The following is a 22316-nucleotide window of genomic DNA, read 5'->3' on the forward strand; positions in this document are numbered from 1 at the left end:
TCTCTGCCCTCCTTCCAGCATTTTGTAGGTCTCTCTCCATGAGCTGGGGGTCACCGAGCAGCTCGTGAGGTTTAGGAGCAGTTTGGAAAATGTTGACAAGGAACTGATCCATCATCAACAGCAAACCGGAATGTGAGAGGGAAAAACAAGGAAAAAAATCCACCTCCCCTTCCCATTCCTGGGCTCATCCTGTTTCCCACACTCTGCTTTGGGGAATGTTCTCCTCAAACTCCTCAAATGTTGGGGTTTACCCTCAAACAACTGCAGATTTGTGTCCCTTGTCCCCAGATGGAGCAGCCCTGCCCATTCTCGTGGCAGCTCAGAGCACCAGGAGCAGCTGCAGCTTCCCAGGTTTTTTGGGGGGGTTGGAGCACATCCTGCCCTCATTCTGGGGGTGTCTGGGTTGTCACCGAGGGGGAAGGAAGGATCTGTGCCTTTAACTGTCCCTGCAAGGTCTCTGCAGCCTGGGCTGCTCTTGTTTTGAAGAGGGAGTGCTCGGGGGCTCTTTCCAGAGCTCAGTGACAGAGAGGAAACAGGGCCAGGAATAAATGGCCTGTTGATTTACTCAAGTTACATCATTTTCTTCCCCTCAAGAGCCTATAAATCTCACGCTCCTTGTAAAAACAGAATTTAAAAACAATTGAGAGCTTCTGAGACGACCCCATAGCTTCCAGCCGCTGCAGCTCTGAATATAGAGCTGCCTTTCACAGCCTGCCCCACTTGTTTCATATTAGATACTGGGAGCTCTGCTCCCAGCTAAGCAGCAGAAGCTGTTAAGATATTTTATAGTCGTCCTAGTGGTTTAGATAACACTCTCCCCATACACAGGGCCGGGCTGGAGCCAAAAATCAGCTTCCTGGTCTGTCCACGGAGCGCCGAGTCATTAATTCACACATTTGGGTTTCTCCTCTCCCCACCAAGATTTCTGATCAAAGCACCCAGGCTGGCAGAGGTGCCTCTGTTTAAAAAGTGGATTCTTCTGGTTATTGCGCAGTTTACGGCCTCTTGGCCCTGAGGGTTTATGTTTTAAGAAAAATGATCACTTGTTGAGGTGGCTGCGGCGCTCGTTCGTTTTGCTTTCAGTCTGGCGGCTGAGGAGATTTTTAAATTCAGCAGGGATTTGTGTTTTGGGGGTTTTTCCTTGGCTGATGTGGCACAGGGAGCTGCAGCACCCTGGGCTCGGATTCTGGGGTGGTGATTAGTGACTGTGGGTTGAAACAATGGATCACTGGATATTTGAAGGTGGCAGTGTCCCAGGTGAGGGCTTTGTGTCACTTCTCCCCTCTTGTCACTTCTCCCCTTCTCTCTCCATCCTCTGAACAAGGAACTGACCAGGAACTGGGATTTCATCCCCCTGATCTCAGCAGCCAAGTCTCCAGGACAATTTTTCTAATTGTTCGATGGGGATGTGGAGTTTATGGAGCAAGGACTGGAGTTACTAAAGTGAAAAATCCAGTTCAGGAGTCTCAGGGAACCTTGAGGAAGGTTTTTTTCAGGGGCTTTTCCCAGTGAGTTTGCAGCCTTTTGCCAGCTGTGTAGCAATGTGACACCCAGTGATGTCCAAGAGGCATTTCCCAGCCCAATCCAAGATTCCCAGTGGCCAAATCCAAGTTTTCACACTCAAGTTCTGCTCATGTTATTCTAGCTGATAAGCTCTGAAGTGGCTTCTGTATTATTCAGTCTATAAATACATAAAAATCTGTAATTTAAACTACTTTCTTATGCATGAAATTGATTGTGAGGATTGTTCTTTTCATTCAGGCAGAGTGGTGCTTGCTGCTCTTGGCCGTGCTGCTCCTGGCTGAGCTGGAGATGGGAGTTTGTATTTCCCTATCAAGGGATGCTTTGATGCTGATATTGTGGTTAAGTGCAGGAAAAGCAGAACTAAACAATGAAACCAGCAATTCCTCCTAGACTGATTTTCTTTTTTTATTTTTTTTTGCTCCCCCCCCCAAGAAAAGAAATAAACAGACAAGCTGACACAGTGGAGAAATGCAGCTTGGCTCGTGCTGGCTCCCTGCCACCCCAGCCCAGGGCTGAGCGAGGAGGAATCCCTGCAGGCACAACTCACACAAACTAAGTGGATTTACTTATCATTTATGAAAACAAAAAGAAGGTATCTGATGAATCGCTGGGTGGATTGAGGGCTGCAGCAGCAGTTTGATCGTGTGCTGGGTCCTGATTCCAATTTGCACTTCCCTTTTAGGAGTTTGCAGAGAACTCGAGTGGCTGGGTTAAAACAGCTGGGAGATGTTTCCCTGCCCAGACCTTTCAGCCTGATGGAACTCTCTGATTCTATTCAGACACGATCATACAGACAGAAGTTTAAGGTTAAATTTATGTGCAAACACACGCATATATGTAAAATACCTGTATTTACAGGGATATATTTTGTGGAATTTGCTGCCCACCAATCATTTTGAACTTGACTTTGTGCTGCCCTAATGGCTTTGATTTTGCAGAGAGATTTTCAGGAAGGAAAACATCATCAAATCTGGACTAGTCCAGGTTAATCTGATATTCAGGAGTTTAACGACTGGACATTAAACCCTTTTTCTTATGTTGATGAAATTTGCTTTCTCTTCATTCCCAAATACTGCATAAAAGTGAGGAGCATTCACCATGTTGTGTGTATTCACCATATTATGTAATTTCCTACTTTTGATATGGTGAAACAGAGGCTTTTTGGGTTTTTTAAATCGGAATGGACATTTTTTTGCCTTTTTTATTGCTTCTTTTCCATTGCCTTCCGTTCCCAACATGCTCATTTGTGCAAAGGATTGTTTTGTGTCTGAACCCCCCTGAGTGACAGCTGGAGGAGTTCTGAGCTCTTCACACCACTTCAAGGAGCTGTTGGAGTTCACCCCAGTGAGCCACAGCCCAGAAGGTCCTTCTGGGTGGAATAATGAGGGAATTGGGTCCTGACCACTGTGGTTTTCAGAGGGAAACTTTAATCTGCCTGTTTCTCATGTAAACTCACAAATAGTGTCATTTTGGGGGATTTGTGTTCATCAGTGCCATATTTAATCCTTTTTTAAGCACTCCTATAACTTTTTTATATACTTCCATCACAGTTTCTGCCCTGATGTGAGTGCAAACTGCTTTGTGTGTGGTTTTGTGCACGACTGCAGTGGCAAAACCTTCGGTGACTCTCAGCAATCCAGAGTTGTTCTCGTGCCTCTACTACACATTTACCATTCTTTTTACCCATTTTCCTGGCCCAGCACTGTAAAGCAGGTTGAAAATCTGGTTCACACCCCTGCTGCGTGCAGCAGAATCACTCAATTTCCCCACATTTCCCCTTCCAAGGGGCAACAATGCCCATTTCCACATCTCCAGCAACCACCCAGTGGCCCAGTTGGGCGAGCAGAAGCAGCTTCTGAATCCCACACTGTTTCCTTTCAGCAGGGTATTAAAAAGCAGCTCAGAAAGAGACCTCACAGATGCCAGGAGCTGTTGAGCATTGAGTTGTAGCCTCCATGGAGCTCCAGCCCCTCCGTGGGCAGACAGGCAGGGGTTTTCATGCTGTTTGACAGTTATCTCCCCAGCAGCATTACTGGGCTTATACATCCCCTTTCAGCAGCTCCAGATAGAGCTGACAGCAGGGGGATTCTGTTTTGTCTCAGAGAAGAGGGGAAAAAAAACCCACAAAAAAACAAAAAGGTGGTCTTTTGGCAGTAGCCAAGGCCACACTCGAGCAGCGAGGGGCACAATGTCTGCTCTGTCTCGGGGAGAAAATAGCTCCTGACAGGAATCAGCTTTCAGTCAACTGCCAGGCATCTGTCCTGCTGGGAGGCCTGGGCTGTGGATTGGGATAGAGATAACCTAGGATGGAGATAACTGGGATGGAGATAAACTGGGATGGAGATAACTGGGATGGAGATAACTGGGATGGACACAGCTGGGATGGAGATAACTGGGATGGAGATAACCTGGGCTGGAGATCAGTTGTGATGGAGATAAACTGGGATGGAGATAAGCTGTTATCAGGGCAGGCTGAACGATCGCCACGTGCTGCTGCAGGTGCAGGGGTGGGGAGGGAAAATATGAAATATCATCCTTGGGGGTGTTTGCACAGGTGGGGAACATGGATCTTGAAGGAAGACAGTGCCCTGGGTGTGTGCATGGAGCATCAGAGCCTCCCCATAGCTTGGGGAGTTTCCTTTCCCCCTTGGGGTGGTTGGGACATAGCTGATCTCATGTGTTCCCAGATGGGGATGAAAGTGAAGCTCAAAGTTCCTCTGATCACCTGTGGATGCAGCTGAACGCTCAGAAGTTGAACTGGGAAGCTTTAATTGCAGCAACATTTTGGAAAAGTTGAAATCTCACCAGAAACATCCTTCCAAACTCTTCCTTTGGAAGATTCTTCCCAAATATTTAATGCAAAAGGGATGCCAATTCTCAATTCCTTTGGAAGGAGTAGCCTGGCTCTTGCAGGAGGGCAAGGAGGTTTGCCCTATTTTCTGGGGCATGTGTAGGGATTGCTACAGGATTCCCATGGAAAGGGAGATTTTCGGGGGCAATATTTAGGTTTTTCTGTTTTCATATCAAAGGAAACAGCTGTGCATCCTGAAAATCCCCCTGGGATCATTCCTGCCCCATCTGCAGCAGGCCTGGGCTGTCCATCCCCTGTCCATCCCCTGCCCATCCCCTCTCCATCCCCTGTCCATCCCCTGTCCATCCCCTCTCCATCCTCTCTCCATCCCCTCTCCATCCCCTGTCCATCCCCTGTCCTTCCCCTGTCCATCCCCTGTCCTTCCCCTGTCCATCCCCTGTCCATCCCCTGTCCATCCCCTGTCCATCCCCTCTCCATCCCCTCTCCATCCCCTCTCCATCCCCTCTCCATCCCCTCTCCATCCCCTCTCCATCCCCTGCCCTTCACACCGAGCTTTTTTGCTCCTCCCAAGCCTGTCCTGACCCTTCCCCACCACCTGCCCAGGCTCTGGAGCAGCGACAAAAATAAAGAGGAGAGAACACACCAAGCTCATCACGAGTTCAAAGGGCCCCAGACACGTTGTTCAGGCCAGGCTCTTGCTGCTATCTGGGACATGACATAGTTTGCCCAACAATTTGGGGACAACTGTGCACTGTCACCTCGCACTGTCCCGCTGGGGCTCAGGCAGCAGAAATGCTTTCATGTCACTTTTATCTGACCCTGGACGCCTGAGCCAAGGGGACAGAGGTAGCACTGGATTCTTTTTCATGAAGAGCTGTGGGATCCTGGATGGTTTTTTTCGGGGTTCAAGGCTGCTCCACCCCAGCCTGGGGGATGATTCCCTTTAGGAATTTTGTCCTTCTGTTATCCAGGGGCTCTGGGGAGGACAGGATGGGGATTTAACCACCTGCAGCAGGTGCTGCACAGGTAGCAGGATCAGCCTCAGAACACCGAGGTGTTCCAGCATTTTGGAATTAAAATATAGTTTAGAAGGAAATGTAGCAAAAAATTTTAGAACCATAAATATAAAAAGCAGTTAAATCATCAGGCTTGGAGTTTTTTTGTGGTACATTTGCAAATTAAGAAGTCAAACTGCAGGCTGAGGGTTTGCTCACACACCAGGACAGTGCTGAGCCTCAGCCCACGGGGGTAACACATTCTTTAAATACAGTTCTGTAAAAAAAAAAAAAACCCAAACCCCAAAAATCATTGTGAAGGCCGACAGTTAATTTTGAGGGGAAGAAGCTTAAATGTTGCCTCACCAATAAATGTTTTTTCTCCCAAATCCTTAACCAGGCACATCTATTTCTGCCACTTGAAGTTTTCAGGGGCACTCGTGTTGTCGTTCCCTTAATTGTCTCGAGTCCTTTCCCCACTGAAGCTCCTCAGCTCAAGTGCTCTGGCTGTGAGATGTGATAAAACTCCTCCACAGCCAGCCTGGGGCTGAGAGGGAGCTCTGATAAGAGCTGCAGTGCAGGGCATCCTCAGCGAAGGACAGAGTTGAATTTTGGGCTTCAGCGACAGAGAAAGTTCACCAAACCCACCCATTTTGATCACTGGAATTTCTCATCATTCGAGGCAATTCTGATGGGAGTGCAGATAAACTCCTGATTTCCAAGATCTGTTTCTAAAAAGCAGATTGCTTTATAAAGGAGACATTTTAAAGGGGGTTTTGCAGGTTGGGATTCACCATCCCAAACCCCACAACAAGAAACCCCAAGATGGTGTTTTCCTTTCTCCTCTCAACTCCCAGAGCCGAAGGACTTTGCCACCTGTTTGGTGCTGTCAGAAAGAACCCCCTGTGTTTGCAGCCATGATTCAGGGTCAAGAGGTAAGGAGATAAGGCTCCTCTTTTGTGAATGGCAGCTTGACTTTCAGCGAGCAGGAAGTGGGAATGAATGCGGGAGAACGGCAGGAGTCGGGATGGTGAAACTCCAGCCTGCTCTCATCTGATAAGGAACAGACACTAAACTTAACCCTGACGGGTGGCTGACGGAGCCAGGAGCCTCCCGGGCTGTTTGGGGCACTGACAGCCCCGGTGATGCCAGCAGGGGTGTTTGGGGACAGGGATGATGCCACCCCTGTCCCCCTCATGCTTTCCCTCTCTAGCCTCCTCAGGCACTTCCTGGCCTCCCTCTTTTTGCTACACGTTTTTCCCTTTCTAGGAACATTTTGAGGCTGAAAGGAGACAAAACCTCTGGTGCTCCAGGCTGAATTCTGAGACAGGGGTTTTGGGAATCACTCCATTGGTTATCTCTGTGGGATAACCAGCTGGGAATGTCAGTGGGTCTCGGGAAGAGCTACCTAAATACTGCTCTGAGGTCAAACCCACCCTGCCTTGGGGAGGGCTGAGGAGAAACTCCAGCTGGTGACATTCTAACTGTATCCAGTGTCCACTGTGGATATCCAGCACTTCCTTCCTTCCTTCCTTCCTTTCCTTTCCTTTCCTTTCCTTTCCTTTCCTTTCCTTTCCTTTCCTTTCCTTTCCCTTTCCCAGAAACTTCCCAGAAACTTTCCTTCCCTGAAACTTTCCTGAAACTTCCCTTCCCTCCTCTCCTCCTTCCCCTGGTTGAAAACCTTTGCTCAAACCCAGACTTCTCCAATAAAAACAGCACGATTTTACTTCAAAATCCATACCAAGATATCAGCTTTTTTTTTTTGAAGTTTTCCCAGACTGTGGAAATGTAATTAGGATTTGCCTGCATAAGGCAGCAGTTCGCCAGAAAATCGTCAATTAATTGATTCCAATTACTGGTAATTGTTTCTCATACATTTCAATTAGTCTGTGGGGCTGTTAGCAGCACTAGCAGTCAATTATCCAGGTAATCAACGGGGCTTTAAGAACTAGCATGGAAAGAAGTTGGGAAAAAGAGTTTAGGGAGGGAGGGAGGACAACACTGAGGATGTCAAAAAGTGCTGATTCCACTGATTTATCATTCAGTGTTATTTAGAAACAGAGAAAACAACCAAACTGAACAAGACAGATGTGGTGAGGAGGTAAACGATTGGGGCTCTGCAAAACAAATCTAGTTACTCACTGGTAATTCACATAAAATGCATTCTTATCACCCATGAAGGGTGATTATTTAATAGAAAACACAAGTTCCCAGTTTCTCTGCAAGAAAACAGCCAGAAAATCACAGAATCGTGGAATGGTTTGGGTTGGAAGAGATCAAAAAGATCATCCTGTTCCACCCCCTGCCATGGGCAGGGACATTTCCACTATCCCAGGGTTCCCCCTGTCCTTGCCTCCAATCCATATGGAAATCTGAAGGACTGGAAAATCAGAAACTTCTCAAGCCAATAAAGCTACTGAAATAATTAACAGGAGGAATATTGGAATTTTTGCAGTAGATATTTTCGTGTTGATTAGAGATGTGACTTTGTAGTGACTATTTTAAAATTGATTCTTGGCTACAGCAGCAGCTGCACCTTTCAGTGTTCTGAGGCTGGTCCATGCTGGAGCAAAGCTTTCACTCACAGGTTGGTCAGGCCTTAAATTTTGCAGTTTTAAAAAATTCCTTTTCACTGCTTTTGATTTTAGAGATCAGGTAGAAAAGGCAGCCTCACTTCTTTAGCAGCATCCTTATTGATCTTTTTTTTTTTTTTTATTACCGTTATTATCAATGACCCATTTGCAGTTGTTTAGTGTCCCAGCCTCTCTCTCTTTGCCTGACAAAAGTATCTGGAGTTGGGACCAAACCTCTCAGGCAAAATTACATAATTCCCATTGCAGTCAGCAGTGGAAAAGGAGCAGCTCACTGTTGTGACAGCCAGGCTTGGCTGTGAAATTCTAGAAAAAAAATGTCTACATTCTGAATATTCTCTAGATCTGAATATTCTCTAGATCTGAACATTAAAAAGAAAGTTTCATACATCAGTCTTCAAAAATTCCCTTGTAAATGTGTTCTCCCTCAGCTAAGGTGGCTTAGGAGTGTCCCAAATGGCTCTTGCAGGTGCCTAATTCTGATATAAAGCCTAAAAAAGTCCCTCAGGAATAAAGCAGGATTGTGGTGTGGATCCTGTCCTGCCTTGCAGCAGCTGTTTTAATCCCTCACCTCAATCCCTTTTGCCACAGAGTTTTGGTAAATGCCAGGATTGAGATATCCCTAAAAACTGACACTGTTATACCCATCATGTGCACTTAGAAATCCCAAATTCTGTTACTTTGAGCCTGTTAAGCTGAACATCACCACAACATCCACACTGCCAGAATATCCCACACTGCCAGATTATCCATTCTGCAGCAGAGTGTGGGTATTTACAGTTTTAATAACAAGGTTAATTATTTTGTCCATTTGAAAAAGGGTGATTTAGGATCTAAACGTGTGTCTGTAGCATATTGTGCTGTGTCCAGCTAGATTTTTAACAGATTTCTGACCGTTGCAGTGCAACAACCACGAATTCAAAGATGTTGTGGGCGAGATGAAAGAAGTACTGGAAATCTAATATTTTGAATGTTGTCAGTAGCAAAGTCTCGCTGAGGCCACTCCGTGCAGCTTGACAAAGCCCATTATTCACTGAAGTTGATAACACTATCTGGGGTTTAATTAATATTGGTGATTTTTTTGATGTGTGTGGACTCCATTCTGAGCAGAGTAAAGATGTAGCAGCAAACAAAGCCCAGGGTCCTGAGGTCAGGGACGGTCACTATGGAGCTGATATCAGTTACAGAACAGACAGGAACAGATTTCGTTTATCTGACACTGAGCATTGTGCTGGAAAAGTTGGCAGTGCTAATAATTAGAGATGGGAGTGCTGGCTAAAGGAGCCCTGCTTAGCCTGTAATCAATCTTTTCCCCCCGAAAAAAAGAGGAAGAAAGAAAAGAAAAAGAGGGAAAACGAAGCAGTGCACACCTGCGAGGGTCTGGGGACTTGAAAGGGATGGAGAAAGTAAGATCCCATCTTAGGCAAACACTGGGGGCTTTCTGTGCTGAGCTCAAACCCTCAATGTGGGAGGCAAACCAATCCAATCCACCTCTCCAGGCCCTTTTCCTGGCTAGATTTTTGTGGTTGTGGCTGCAGGGTGGAGTTTGGGGTTCCCACTCTACACAGCAAGGCTGCTCTGCTCGGGATCGAGGCAATCCCAGGGGGCAGAAACAGCGCTGTGGGGAAACCCAACTGGTGTCAGGTTTGAGGCTTTAGGGGGAAGAGCTCTGATCTTCAGGGGAGGTGTTTGTGTGGCCAGAATCCTTCACCATTGCTTTGGGAGGTGGATGAGCATCACACCTGTCCTGCTTCCCTGTCCCTGTGGCCATGCCAAGCTCACCTGTGTGCTGAACCTCCTGAGAATTCCCAAATCCCAGTCTGGTTTGGATTGGAATGGACCTTAAATCCCATCCAGTGCCACCTCCTGCCATGGCAGGGACACCTTCCACTGTCCTAGGTTGCTCCAAGCCCTGTCCAACCTGGCCTTGGACAATTTTAAAGCACAGAGATTTATTTCCAAAGTCTCTCAAGTTTCTAAGACAACAGGCAAAAGGCTTTGAGCTTCCCAGGCTTCAGCTGGAAGAGGTTGGTTTGTCACAGAGTGTCTTGAACATTCCCTCAGAGAATAATTATTTTGGGCAAACTCACATCGATCCAGAGTAACTTTGCAGCAGCATTCTCTGCACAGCAAGCATCCTCTGCACTCTCTCCCATGTCTTCAGGAAACAAAACTGACAGGAAACTCAATAAACCAACTGTTTTTCATTGATCATCTTTTGATGCAGAGAATTCAGCAGGCAGCCCAGGGATGAATTATTAACCCCACGTGATCACTCACAGGGGAGCTGTGATTTTGGGTGGCCCTAAAAAATGGCAAAATGATCCTTTGCACTTCCTACACAAAGGAACATCAGCTGATGGGGAGAACTCCTGCCATGAAAGCAAGTGGGGATGGGTATTAAATTCCACATAATTGCATGGAAAAAGAGGAAACTGTGTGGGGCAATGTCTGTGTCAGGGGCAGGGGTGTGGTCAGAGCTGTCCCTGTGGGTCACACTGGATTTGGGGTGAGGGCAAAGCCTCATGGTATAACCAGCTGAGAGTTTGCTGAGCTGTCCTGTTGCTCTGACTCACAACACCAGGAAATCATGGAATTTTGACTCTAACAAAGGCTGTGTCAGGCCCTGGAAATTTTTTGCATCATTTGAAAAACATGATATAAAAATTCCCTGAGTTTTTTTAAGAGCCAGGCACCTTCAGTGGCAATGCAGCGGATGAGAGAAAGGAAAAATGCTTCCCCATTGAGGCAGTAGCTGCACAATACTTGGAATTCTGTGGCCACACCACTAATTATCAGATATTCCTTTTCTTTGTCTTTTGGGATTTTTTTCTGGGAAGAAAAGCTCAAGTTAAAAGGAGCTGGAAGAAAAATCTGTGTTTGTTCTGAAGCAAAAAGACATTTGTGGCTCAGGTTTTCATGGTGGAGATATGGCCAGGAGAGTTTCCTTTCCCACTGAGAGTCACTGCCAGGGGTGGCCCAGGGCAGGTAAAGTCCCAAAGCTGTCACAGCTCAGCAGGACAAGTGTGTGACACCTGAGTGTCCTAGAGTTGTCACCTCAGGGCCACAGCAGAGAGCTTTCAGAGACCTTCACCTGCGTGGGTGTTGTCACTGGGGGGGTCCAGAGCACATTTCAAAGAGGAGCAGAAATGGTGACACATCCACAGGACAGGGATCAGTGGTCAGTTCCAGAAATGGTGACACAACCAAGGGACAGGATCAGTGGTCAGTTCCAGAAATGGTGACACAGCCAAGGGACAGGATCAGTGGTCAGTTCCAGAAATGGTGACATAGCTAAAGGACAGGGGTAAGTGGTCAATTCCAGAAATGGTGACACAGCCAAGGGACAGGATCAGTGGTCAGTTCTAGAAATGATGACAGAGCCAAGGGACAGGATCAGTGGCCAATTCCAGAAATGGTGATATGGCCAAGGGACAGAGATCAGTGGCCACTTACAGAAACCATGAGTGGCTGAATCGTGAAGCTCTGGAGATGCTGGCAGAGCTGGGGCTTGTCCTGTTCCCTGTCCTGCTCCCCATGTCCCTGTCCTGCTCCCCATGTCCCTGTCCTGCTCACCATGTCCCATCCACGAGCCAATGCTGCCTCTAGAGCCCAGCAGAGCATCGAGCACGTGCAGATTGAAACAATCTGGGCTTTGTGACACGCTGAGCTGCTCCTGCCCAAGTGGAACCTCCTCAGAGCGCCGCGATTTCATTTTCGCTTTCAAAATCGACTTTCCCCAGCTCGCCTGGGCATGGAAAATGTTTATCGTGTTCTGCTTTTGTTTATAACAATGGAGGAAAGTCATTCTGATGTTGCTGGTCGGTTTAATCCACGTCAGGCTGATGTGTTTATGTTTTCTGCCCCGTGTGTTTCGTCGGCCTCTTTTACAGCTTTCAGCAGCACCTGGCAGCTCATGTTCTGACACGGTGTTACCCAGCAGGGGAGGAATAAAGGGAGGATGTTTAGGTTAATGTGGTTTAATAAAAGATCTGGTTTTAAGTCTGGAAAAGGCATGGAGAAGAGTCTTTTTGCCAGTGTTGATGGTGAGAGATCTGTCTGCAGGCTCAATAGCAGGTTGGAGATAGGGGAAAATAAAATGGGAAGCATGGTGATTTTTCATAGTTTAGCTGGTGGGACCAGGTTGTCAGACTTGTGGGTTTCCCAAGTCCCACAAGCTGATCTTTCCAAGTTACTCCATCAGATCATTTACAAAAGGGGAAAATGCCACTGAGAACAAGACACTCTTTGAAAAAGCAGAGAAAGAAAGAAGACAATCGGAAAAAATGACAACATGCGGGTTGGGATGACAACTGCTTTGGGATGAAAACTAATTTGGAGCATCCCAGAGATCTTAAAGTGGTAAGAGAAGCTTCCATGATGTTTTTGGCAGGATAGCTCAGCAGTCCTGTCCAGTGACACTGGGATGAGCCTCCCTTCAGCTCCCCTCAGGGAATGGGCAACTTCCAATGGATGTTTGGCAATGAGAATCCAGACCTCAGGGAGGATGGTTTTCCTTGTTTGTTTGTTTGTTTTGAATTCTAAGCAGTGCATTAATTTAGGAAAATGTGGCATTTGTCTGGTGTGGTTTTTTGGGGTTTTTTTTAAATTTAAAATACCATTTTAGTGTTTCTACAGGGATTTTTGCATACTTTAAAATATCCACGCCCACCACGTTTTGGTTTAACAACAGAGCAGCGTGGAGAGGGTTCCCTGTGACCCTTTGAAAGGTATTTTCTGAAATCATTCAGTGCCCAGTATTGCTTGTGCACCAGGAGAAACACGCAGCTTCTGCCAGGGAGAGGTGGCATTTTCCTGGCAAAGCACACCTTTAATAAACCGTCTTGAGAAGAAGGTAAAGGTAAAGGTAAAGGTAAAGGTAAAGGTAAAGGTAAAGGTGAAGGTGAAGGTGAAGGTGAAGGTGAAGGTAAAGGTAAAGGTAAAGGTAAAGGTGAAGGTAAAGGTAAAGGTAAAGGTAAAACTTTTTGAGACAAGGTAAAGCAAGGTGAGGTGTTCTGGGTTCACCCCAATCTCTGCCCCAGGCTGGACACTGCTCTGAGCTGCTTTTCCTCCCAGTCTCCAGATCCGGGAGATGCAAAACCAGGATTTTTATGGGGAAAGGAATCAAGAGAAAACGCTGTTGTGGTTTTCAGCTGTGGGAAGGGAATTCCTCCGCCCAGCCACCAGGACTAAGGCTGTAAATGAGAGATCCCGGCTCTTCCCCATGCGATGATAGCAGCGCGGAGCAGCTGGGATGCTGATGGAAGCGTCCCGGTAGCTTTGGGCTAAAATTACACTCATAATTCTTAAATTATAGCAGCCGGCAGCTAATGTATTTCTGCCCGGCATTGTCAGTGGCGAACCAAAGGCCATTAATTTCCCCCTCGGTGTTTGTTTGAGAAATCATCCCCTGTCAGCTGCCGCGGCTCCTCGCCGCATTCCTAGACGTGCTCAGTGTCTCCCGGCGAGGCTCCTCCGCCTGCGGGAGATAAGATACAAGCGGCATTCCCCGGGAGGTGTCAGCGGGCTGCTTTATGACACACGATGAGTGATAAAGGCCGCCGAGAGGTGCTGATGTGGCCACATTAGTTAATGAGGTCATAGCCGAAGTTGCTGCCCCGCTGATAACCTGCAAATCCCAATAATGTGCAGATAGCGCCGGGGTGTGCGGGAGTCCTGTCCCGGGATTGTGGCGCTGTCCGTCACAGGAAAACACCCAATCGAAGGGGAAAATACAAGATGATGCTCCCAGAAGGGGAAAACTCATTCCTCAGAGCTCGCAGAGCTGATCCAAGCCATGGGAAAACAGTGGGATACAAGAAATTTCCTTACGGGCTCCATGAAATGCTGTCACAGGGAGCCCTGCATTCTTTTGCTGTCTAAAAAGATAATTCTTATATTAAATGAACACCAGGATGAACAAGTGGGGCTTCAGGAGCTTTGGGTGAAGGTTGTGGAGAGTGTTGAGCTCAGAGTGAATGTCCTCCAGCTGAAAAGTGAAACCCTCGTTGCCACTGCATGGATTTGGGAACAGTTGCTGTCCTTAGACCTTCTGCACCGAATATGAAGGGAACATCCTTCGTGTGCCACAAAAAAGTGTTGGATTTCCAGAGCTGGGTTTTACTGGGGAGGAGATGGAGTTTTACTGGGGAGAAGGTCCAGCCTGGGGTCCCAGTGCATCCCAGTGACAGTGTGGAACCACCAACCCACAGGAGATGCCCTGCAGTGCTCTGAGAGGAGCAGAAAAAAGCAGATTTTTAGGATACATAGAAATCGGAGCTCTATTTGGATTGTCACTGTCCCTCCTGCCCACGGAGAATCTCAGCTGAGCTCCTTCCCTCCACAGCAGCAGTGCTTTGGCAGCTGTCAGAGCTCTGTGCGTGGGCACTGTGTCAAAAATCAAGGCAGATCTCACCCAGCTGAAAATCATATTGTCATTTAAATATTAAAAAAATGCCCGGAATTTGGAAATCTGTTGAAATATGCTGGGTTTTGCCCTTTTTTTTCTCTTGGTAGACAAGTCAAGAGCTGGCAACGCCTTGTCGTGCTGGTAGTGAACTTTCTGTCCTTCCCTGCTTAGCAGCTCAGGTCTAATTTATTTAATCATTGGAGCAAAATTTCAAAGTGCTCCGTGCCTCCTCTTTTGTTTCTAAGGTTCAGATGTATTTTTAGCGCTTGTTACTGAACTGGGTCTGTGCATTGGAGAAGAATTAATTATTGTTTTGGGTTTGTTGTTATTCAGACGGTCAAAAAAAGGGGGGATTTACAGACTTGGAACACCTCAGGGGCTTTGTTACAGGCCGCTTGTGTGTTGTGGGGGTTTTAATGGTGATTTGGGTTTTAATATAAATTCAGCCCTGTTGAGAGGTGACAGCCCAGCCCAGAGCAGCCCTGGGTTAGCCATGAAACCACTGCAAGCTCAGGAGCAGCACTGGGGTCCCCAAAAGGCCCCAGAAATGCCCCCAGAGCTGGGGATTTAGGAACTGAACTTCCACCAAATGCTATAAAACAGCTGAAGTCACTCCATTTTCAAGTTTTTGGTTATTTTCAATCACCGAAAGCTGGGTTTGCAGGTTGGGGGACTCCAGCCTTCCCAAAAAGAACCTTTTCCAGCTGATCAACACGCTATCAAGTTCTTCTATCCATTTTTTGGTAGCACTTTTGGTGGATTTTCATATCATTTTCAGACAGATTCATGGCACAATCGAGAACACATTTCTGTGATCCTGGCTGTGCTCCTTTGGTAACAAATCCATCTTTTTTTGTGCCACAGGTGATGGTGGCAGGGAAGGCTGGGCTTGGCCATCAGGAAATGAGAACACAACATGCCCTCCTGGCATTTAGTGCAACTTCATGCAAACCTCTGACAAATAAATATTGACTTTGTGAGAATTTGTGGAAATTAGAGACCAATGGCGTGGGTGGGATTAGACTGGATGGAATGTCCTGGGATTTTGGTCAGTGCTGATGGCTTTATTTTATTGGGAGCATTATGTTTCTGGTGAGACAGGCATGTAATCTGCTGCTTAGTGCTCTGTGGGGCTGTTTGCTGGGGAAAGGAATAATGATAATAATAATAATAATAATAATAATAATAAATAACTTGCTGAAATTCCAGACTTCCCAGTAAAATCGACTTACAATCTCCAGGGGTTCAGTTTTGTCTGTCCTATGGTGGAGAGTAAATTCTCTAATTCCCTGATCAGAGCCATCAGGAGAACTGGGAAAATAGTGGTTTAAATGAATTTTTCAAGGATTGTTGACATTTGAAAAAGGGCCTGCTGCCATGTGGAGCACCAGTGTTACCTGTTCTGCTTTGGGCCTTCTTTTGTGATTCTAGAATTTTTGCCATTAAACCAGAAGTGATTCTCACCTTCCACTCTGTTACAACCCTGTGAGTTCTTCCACTCTCACCTGCTTTGGTCTTGAAAAGAGATTTTACATTTGAAACATTTTTGGACTGAGCTTTTAAAGAGACCCTCACCTGCTTTCCTGGCTGGTGAGAGCCTGAGTTGGTCCTTTCTCTCCTGCACCTCTGCTCTGTCCTTCTATTCATTCTCTCCTTTTTTTTTTGTCTCACTCTTCCTCCCTCCACGGGCCCAGCCTCTGTGATTAAGTCTGCAGCTCTCCTGCTGTTTTTAATAGGCCTGTAGACCTGACCATCTGATGAGAACCAAACTGCACAGCGTGCTCCTGAATACTTTCACTGGAATCTCCTAATGCAGGGTATTAATCATTACTGTCAAACCATTCAGGCCCTAAATGTGTCCACCCAGTATAAAATTATACTAAACAGGAGGGGGAAAAAAAGGACTTGGCCCATATTAAAAGCAGACATTAGACAGTCCCCTGACTTCTCAGGCATGATGGCCCAGGCACTGTCCAGCTTCACAAACAATGGTGTATTCAGCACGGGCTGCTGGTGATTGACGCTGGTGGAAGTGCCAGAAAATGGCCATAATGAGTTAAAGGAAATCCAGAAAGGCGTGGCTTCCTCGTGCATTTGCTACCCCAAATTCCTGGGAAATAGCTGTGTGTGTGTGTGTGTAGCTGGGATGAACCCACCTTGGTGATCTGAAGGAACCTTTGTGCAGCTTGGGTCTTCCCTGGCTGCGATGAGAAAGTGGGAATTGCTAAATCAGCTGCTGTCACACTGAGTTATGGCTCAGACAGAGCCCGGGGATTTCTTGCTTCGGTGTCTCCCTCCAATCTGATCCTGGGAAGTGCAGAGCCCAGCGTGGTGGGAAGGCATGGGGTTACTGCCCAAGGCTCGGGGAAGGTAAGGCTGGGAATTAGACATGCATGTTTTACACCATATTTGCCCCTGATATTCCTAAACTGCCTGGGAATTCAGCCCCTTATATCAGCATACAACTTCTTTTTTTTTTTCTATTTTTTCTTCTTTTTCTTTTCTTTTTTTTAATCCCCCAAAAAGCTGTTTCTAATTCTCCCCCCCTAAGAATGCCTTTCTTCTTCGGCGCTGGCAGTAAAAGTTAATCGAGTGTAAAATAAAAGTTACATAAGGTGAGCGGTAAAACTTTATGATTGCTGATGTTGGGTTTATTGATGGTGTTCTGAGCCATGGCATCCCACCAAGCCCATGGATGTCCCTGCCAGCCGTGACAGCCTGTGCTCCACAGGCACCTCCACGTGGGAACAGCCTTGGCACCCTCTCGAGTGCCCCAGGAATTTATGGGGAAAGCTCTCCAGCTCCCAATTATCCTATTCTTAGGTAAACCTGGGGTGTTTTATGGGCAAATGGGAGGAGCTGCTGGTTGCTCCAGCCTGGCCAGAGCTCCATGTGTGCCCTGAGTGGCAGCAGGAGAGGGACAAGGCAGCCACACATCCATTGCTGGTGGTTCCTCTCTCCTCACACTGACTTTTCCCAAGCCAGATTTCCTAAATAACCAGCCTGGGGCATTCTGAGCAAGAATCCTGATAGGAGAAATGAGGGGGAAGAGCTCCTGGTGCTGTCTCAGTGCTCAGGATGTTCCAGCTTCTCCAGACAGAGTTTTCACTTGTTTTTCACAGAGTTTTCACAAGGTCTGCACTCAGCCTGCCCCATCAGAACATAGAAACCCAGGAAAAGTGAAACAGAACATCTGTGCACTCTGCAGAGTGCAGAGTGAAGAAATTCCTTGCATTTTGAGCCTGTCATTAGCTCTGTTAATTGGTTTGAGTAGCTTACATGACATTGGGATCATTATTGGTTCATACATTTCAATATAGTAATGGTTTAAAGTTCTTTATTCACCTTAAGTTCTTTCTGATAAACATGGCTTAAAATATCAGGGTGTTTGGCACTTTTGAAAATCTTGCCAACTTTTTCTTCCTTTAATATTTTTTGCATTCTAAAAGCTGTCAGAAGCAACAATGACATTTTAATTAAGCAGCTCATACTGGAAAGTACAACAGCAGTGCAGCATTTCCTACCCTGGCTTGCATTTCAGATTTACCTTGCCATTAAAAAAAAAAAACCAACAAAAAACCCCCAAATCCTCCTGGAATTGTGGTGCAGCAGGTTAGTGGCCATTGATCTCAGCAAGAATGCTCCAACCTGCCAACTCTGTTACATGCTTGAAGTCTAGACAGAGATGTAGCAACCAGGAGTGTTCCAGCTGGATTCTGCTTTTGGAATGACGTGGGGATTCCAGAAATGGGGGTGGAGGTCAGCACTCACACACAAGAGCTTCACAGCTCTCCCAAAGAAGATCCAGTTTTGTTTTCTCATCTGACAGGGCCCAGCTGCCAAAATAATGAATTTATGGGGGAAATGGGAGAAGGGGCTTCTTTCCCTTCATCTGTCATCTCCAGGTGACACCGCTGAGCACTGGAGGAGGGAGGAAAGGAGCTTTTTGCATTATCCCAGCAGCATCCTCAAGGTTTGGGGCTCAGGAGGAGCTCGGGCAGGTTGTGCTGTCCCTGCTCCAGGTGCCAGCTCAGCTCCAGCAGCACAGGGCTGGGATTTGAGTGACCATTGGCTCCTGTATCAAAAGCAGAGTGTCCAGCAGGGCCAGGGCAGGGATTGTCCCTCTCTGCTGGGCACCTGTGAGGCACCTCAGAGGTTGTGTCCAGTTCTGTGCCCCTCAAGACAAGATACCTTGAAGGGCTGGAGGTGTCCAGGGAAGGGAACGGAGCTGGGAAGGGCTGGAACACCAGGAGAGGCTGAGGGAGCTGGGAAAGAGCTCAGCCTGGAGAAAAGAGGCATAAGGGGTCCTTGTGGCTCTGCACAACTGCTGACAGGAGGGGACAGCCGAGGGGGATTTGGGATTTTTTCCCAGGGAACAGGGACAGGAGGAGAGGGAACGGCCCCAGTTGCACCAGGGGAGGCTCAGGTTGGACATCAGCAGGAGTTTCTTCATAGAAAGGATGGTCAGGCCTTGGAACTGCCCAGAGAAGTTTGGAATCTCCATCCCTGGAGGTATCCAAGGAAGGGCTGGATGTGACACTCAGTGCTCTGGGCTGGGGACAAGGTGGGCATCAGGAACAGGTTGGACTCCATGACCTTGGAGGTCTTTTCCAACCCCAGTGATTCTGTGATTCTGATATTTTCCCAATTTCAAATCTGTGTTGCTGCTTCCAGCTCTGTGTCCCTTCATCCCCAACTCACTGCCCACATGTCACCCTGCAGAGGGGACAGTGATGTGTCCTGCAGGATGTGTGTCCTGCAGGATGTGTGCCCTCGCTGGCTGTGCTGCTGCAGCTCTGTTTCCATAACTCCATTATTAGTTTTGTCCAGCCTGCAGGAAAAAGTGATGCTGTAGCTGGCATCCCAGTGTTAGGTCATATTAAAACCATCTGTAACAAATCTTTATTTGCAGTTACTTTGGAGTTCAGATTTCAGCTTCTACTCCACCTGTCATCAGTGTTTATCCTCATAAACTTTCACAGCTTCTTTTATTCTGGTGCTTTTTTTTTTTCCCCCTTCTGAGAGACCTTTTCAGGGTTTTTGGCACTCTTCCGCCTACTTTGCCTGGCAGAATTTCACTCTCCTTGATTTAGAAAAGATGCAGGTTTCATGAATCTACAGTGTCTTCAGAACAGAGTATTTTTAATGTGCTTTCCAAGAAAAAGCAGCTCTGTTGCTAGTTATGATTTCCATAAAGAAAACAGGAAAATAAAATCTTCAGGGGAGTTGTCTGCGAACTTGCAGTAGAAGCTTTTGTTTTGGTGTGGATAAAAACTCTGATCGTGCTCTATGTTTAGCTGCATAAAGACAATTCTAACAATTTTTAGAGGTGGATTCATTCAGATATATTTAATTTGAAGGTGAAGATGGTGAAGATTATCACCTTGGTGGGCTCAGTGCTGATGGGCTGGATGGGACAGGGCAGGGTGGTGCTCAGGCACTAAAAAAGATGAGAATGAGGAGTGGTTGCAGAGCCTGGCTGAAATCCCACTTATCTCTGGTTTATCCCAATAAAACCATGAGTAAAGACAATTTTGACACCCAGAGCAGCATGTGCCAGACAGAGCTCCCCAGGGAAGCACCGACAGCCTCAGGAGCAGGATGAAAATCCAGAAGCTGGGCTTTAACCCATTTCACCTCCCCTTTATTACCGTGTCAGCACCAATATCAGCCCAGAAGTTCTGTCCTTTCACTGATGCTGTTGAGTTGGGGTTGATTGGTGGGAAGCTCCCCTTGCAAAATGTTCCTCCTGGCTGTGTTTCCTACAAGGCATCATCACCTCAGAGGCATTGTCTTCCTGCCAAACACCCAAACTGAGCTCGGTAAGGAGTCAGAGTGGCTCTGGGGCTTTGATTTGAGCATCTTGCTGGAGCAGAAGGAGGCAGCTGATTCCTGCCTTTGGTGCTGCTCAGGCTCAGGGCTGCTGGGGCAGATCTGCCACATCAAACAGCCCTGGAGCAGCAGATGAAGAAACCAACCACAATTAGCAACTCTAAATTTGTTAATTAGGAGGTTTGTTTTCATGACTACTTGGTCTACATAAACCTTTGTGGATTGGGCTCATGCAAGGTTTTAAACACATTTTTCCCCCCTAATTTATGGCTTTAATCATCTTTTTGCTCATCCAAGCAGACATTTTTAAACATCAATCATTTCTGACTGTGCTGATTGCTGTGGTGAGCAGAGCTGGACATGCCAAAGCAAACAGACATTTCTACTGCATTGGAAGAGTCACAATTTCAATAATTCTCTCTGAAATGTGTATTCCACTGCAGTATCTCTGCTGCTGTTTCAAGTTGGGTCTGGGGAACACTTCCTATGCACATGTTTTCCCTCAGAGTTCCCAGAGCTGCCCAAAGAAGGAAAGCCAGTCACAAACACTCCTGCAGCAAGTGTGGCACAAACTCCAAGGAAATAGGACATTTTCTGGCCATTGGAGATTTTCCCAAATTCTCAATATTCTTGCAAACACCCCAGGAATCAGGTGATTGATTTGAGGATTGCACAAGATCAGATGAGATGGATGAACCCTTGGAAAAGAAAGCAAAACAAAAGTCACTTATTCCAGAGAAAATTGCTCTGGCAATAGCTGATGATCACAGTCATTTGGATTATTGTGGCACACAAGTGTGTAAATAATTTGTCACTTTGACAACTTGCAGCCAGAGGGAGAGGATGGAGCTGTGGGTCCTCCTGGTCTGCCCAGAGCCTGGAGCTCCTGTCCTCCCTCTGGCCTTTCCTCCTTCATCCCTCATGGCCAGGAAGAGAACACGAGAATCTTGAGGTGATGTGAAATTGTTCCAGGATTCCCTCCAACCCCTCACAGCAGCACTGGGTTTTCCACATTGAGATATATTTAATTTCCTCATGCATTGATCTTTCAATTTTATTTTTTTTTTGGTGATGCTTTCCGCCTCTTATCCCACAAATCAAGTTTCTAAACAGTCAAAATGTCCAAATTCAGCTGATCTGGACTCTCCCCCTCTTTTTAAATGATTGACAAAGCAGTACCTCATTCTCAGGCCGAATAGAAACAGGTTTTAGTTGGATTTGCTGTTGGGCTTGGTGCACAGAAGGCTGAAATCCCTATGTGGTACATGGGGAGACTTAAAGTATGTGTAAAAAATGCAAACTGGAGCAATTCTGGGTGCAGATTTTGATCTCTTCCTGAGCTTCAGCCCCACCTTGCCCCAATTTGGATTTTTATCTCCCATGGGAGTCACACATGCATAGCTGACGAGACAGAAAAAAACCCACAAAATGCTTAAAATGTCTAAAATGTAAATGCATCTGGATTTCTGGGAAGTATTTGAGAGTCTATCAAGCCTGATAGTCGTGTTCAGCTGTGCCATTCAAAGGAAGGCAGGATGAGGCAGCTTCCCAGCAAAGGTATTGACTCACGAGCCTGAAATTTCCAGCTCGCTTTTCAAGTCAAGCAAAATATGAACAGGCATATTTTGGGTGTTTAAGCAGAGCTCTAGAGCTTCTCCTGTCACCACTCCATCTGTGCTGGCTTCCTTTGAATGGAAATACATGCCTATATTCCATTTATATAAAATAACCGCTGTTGTGTGTCCTCTGCGATTTGTTTTGTTGTTTAACGATTGTGTTTGGGGTGAGAGCAGGGAGGAAAAGGGGGGGGTTTGCTGCAGCCATAAAGTGGACAGAAAACAAGCTTCATCTTTGTAGCACCGAAGAGTGCATTATGGATGTTTTTAATCTCTTTGACCTTGTGGCAGGGGAAGGAGGGAAGTGAAGAAATTGTGACAAACACCAGCGCTTTAATGCCAGGTTTGTTACTGCCTGGAGTGCCCTAAGGGTTAATGTAACAGTTTTAAGTCCTTCAATCACACCCACCCCCAACTACAGAACACTTCCAAATAATCCCTTTATAATAGACCCTTTTCCACAGATTGTATCTAACCCATGCATTAATGGGGCCCATTGGTGTCAAGCGTTTCAACAAATCCAGGCCAGCCCAGCTC

At 46.7% G+C, this 22316-nt stretch overlaps 1 protein-coding gene across 6 annotated transcripts in view; it reads left to right on the plus strand.

The window, feature by feature from the left end:
* PRDM16 (PR/SET domain 16) overlaps positions 1-22316 on the plus strand; it is a 271281-nt gene that overhangs the window by 186908 nt on the left and 62057 nt on the right. Inside the window, exon 1 of one of the 6 annotated variants that reach the window (XM_085080191.1) lies at positions 16488-16701. The exons of the other annotated variants lie outside the window; for them this stretch is intronic. The gene's annotated coding sequence lies outside the window, so the exon portion shown is untranslated. Of the gene's footprint in view, positions 1-16487; positions 16702-22316 lie in introns of those variants that run through there. 6 annotated transcript variants of the gene reach the window in all.

This window comes from Lichenostomus cassidix, chromosome 21, assembly GCF_008360975.1.
Source record: "Lichenostomus cassidix isolate B80296 chromosome 21, HeHo_3.0, whole genome shotgun sequence".
Lineage (NCBI taxonomy): Eukaryota > Metazoa > Chordata > Aves > Passeriformes > Meliphagidae > Lichenostomus > Lichenostomus cassidix.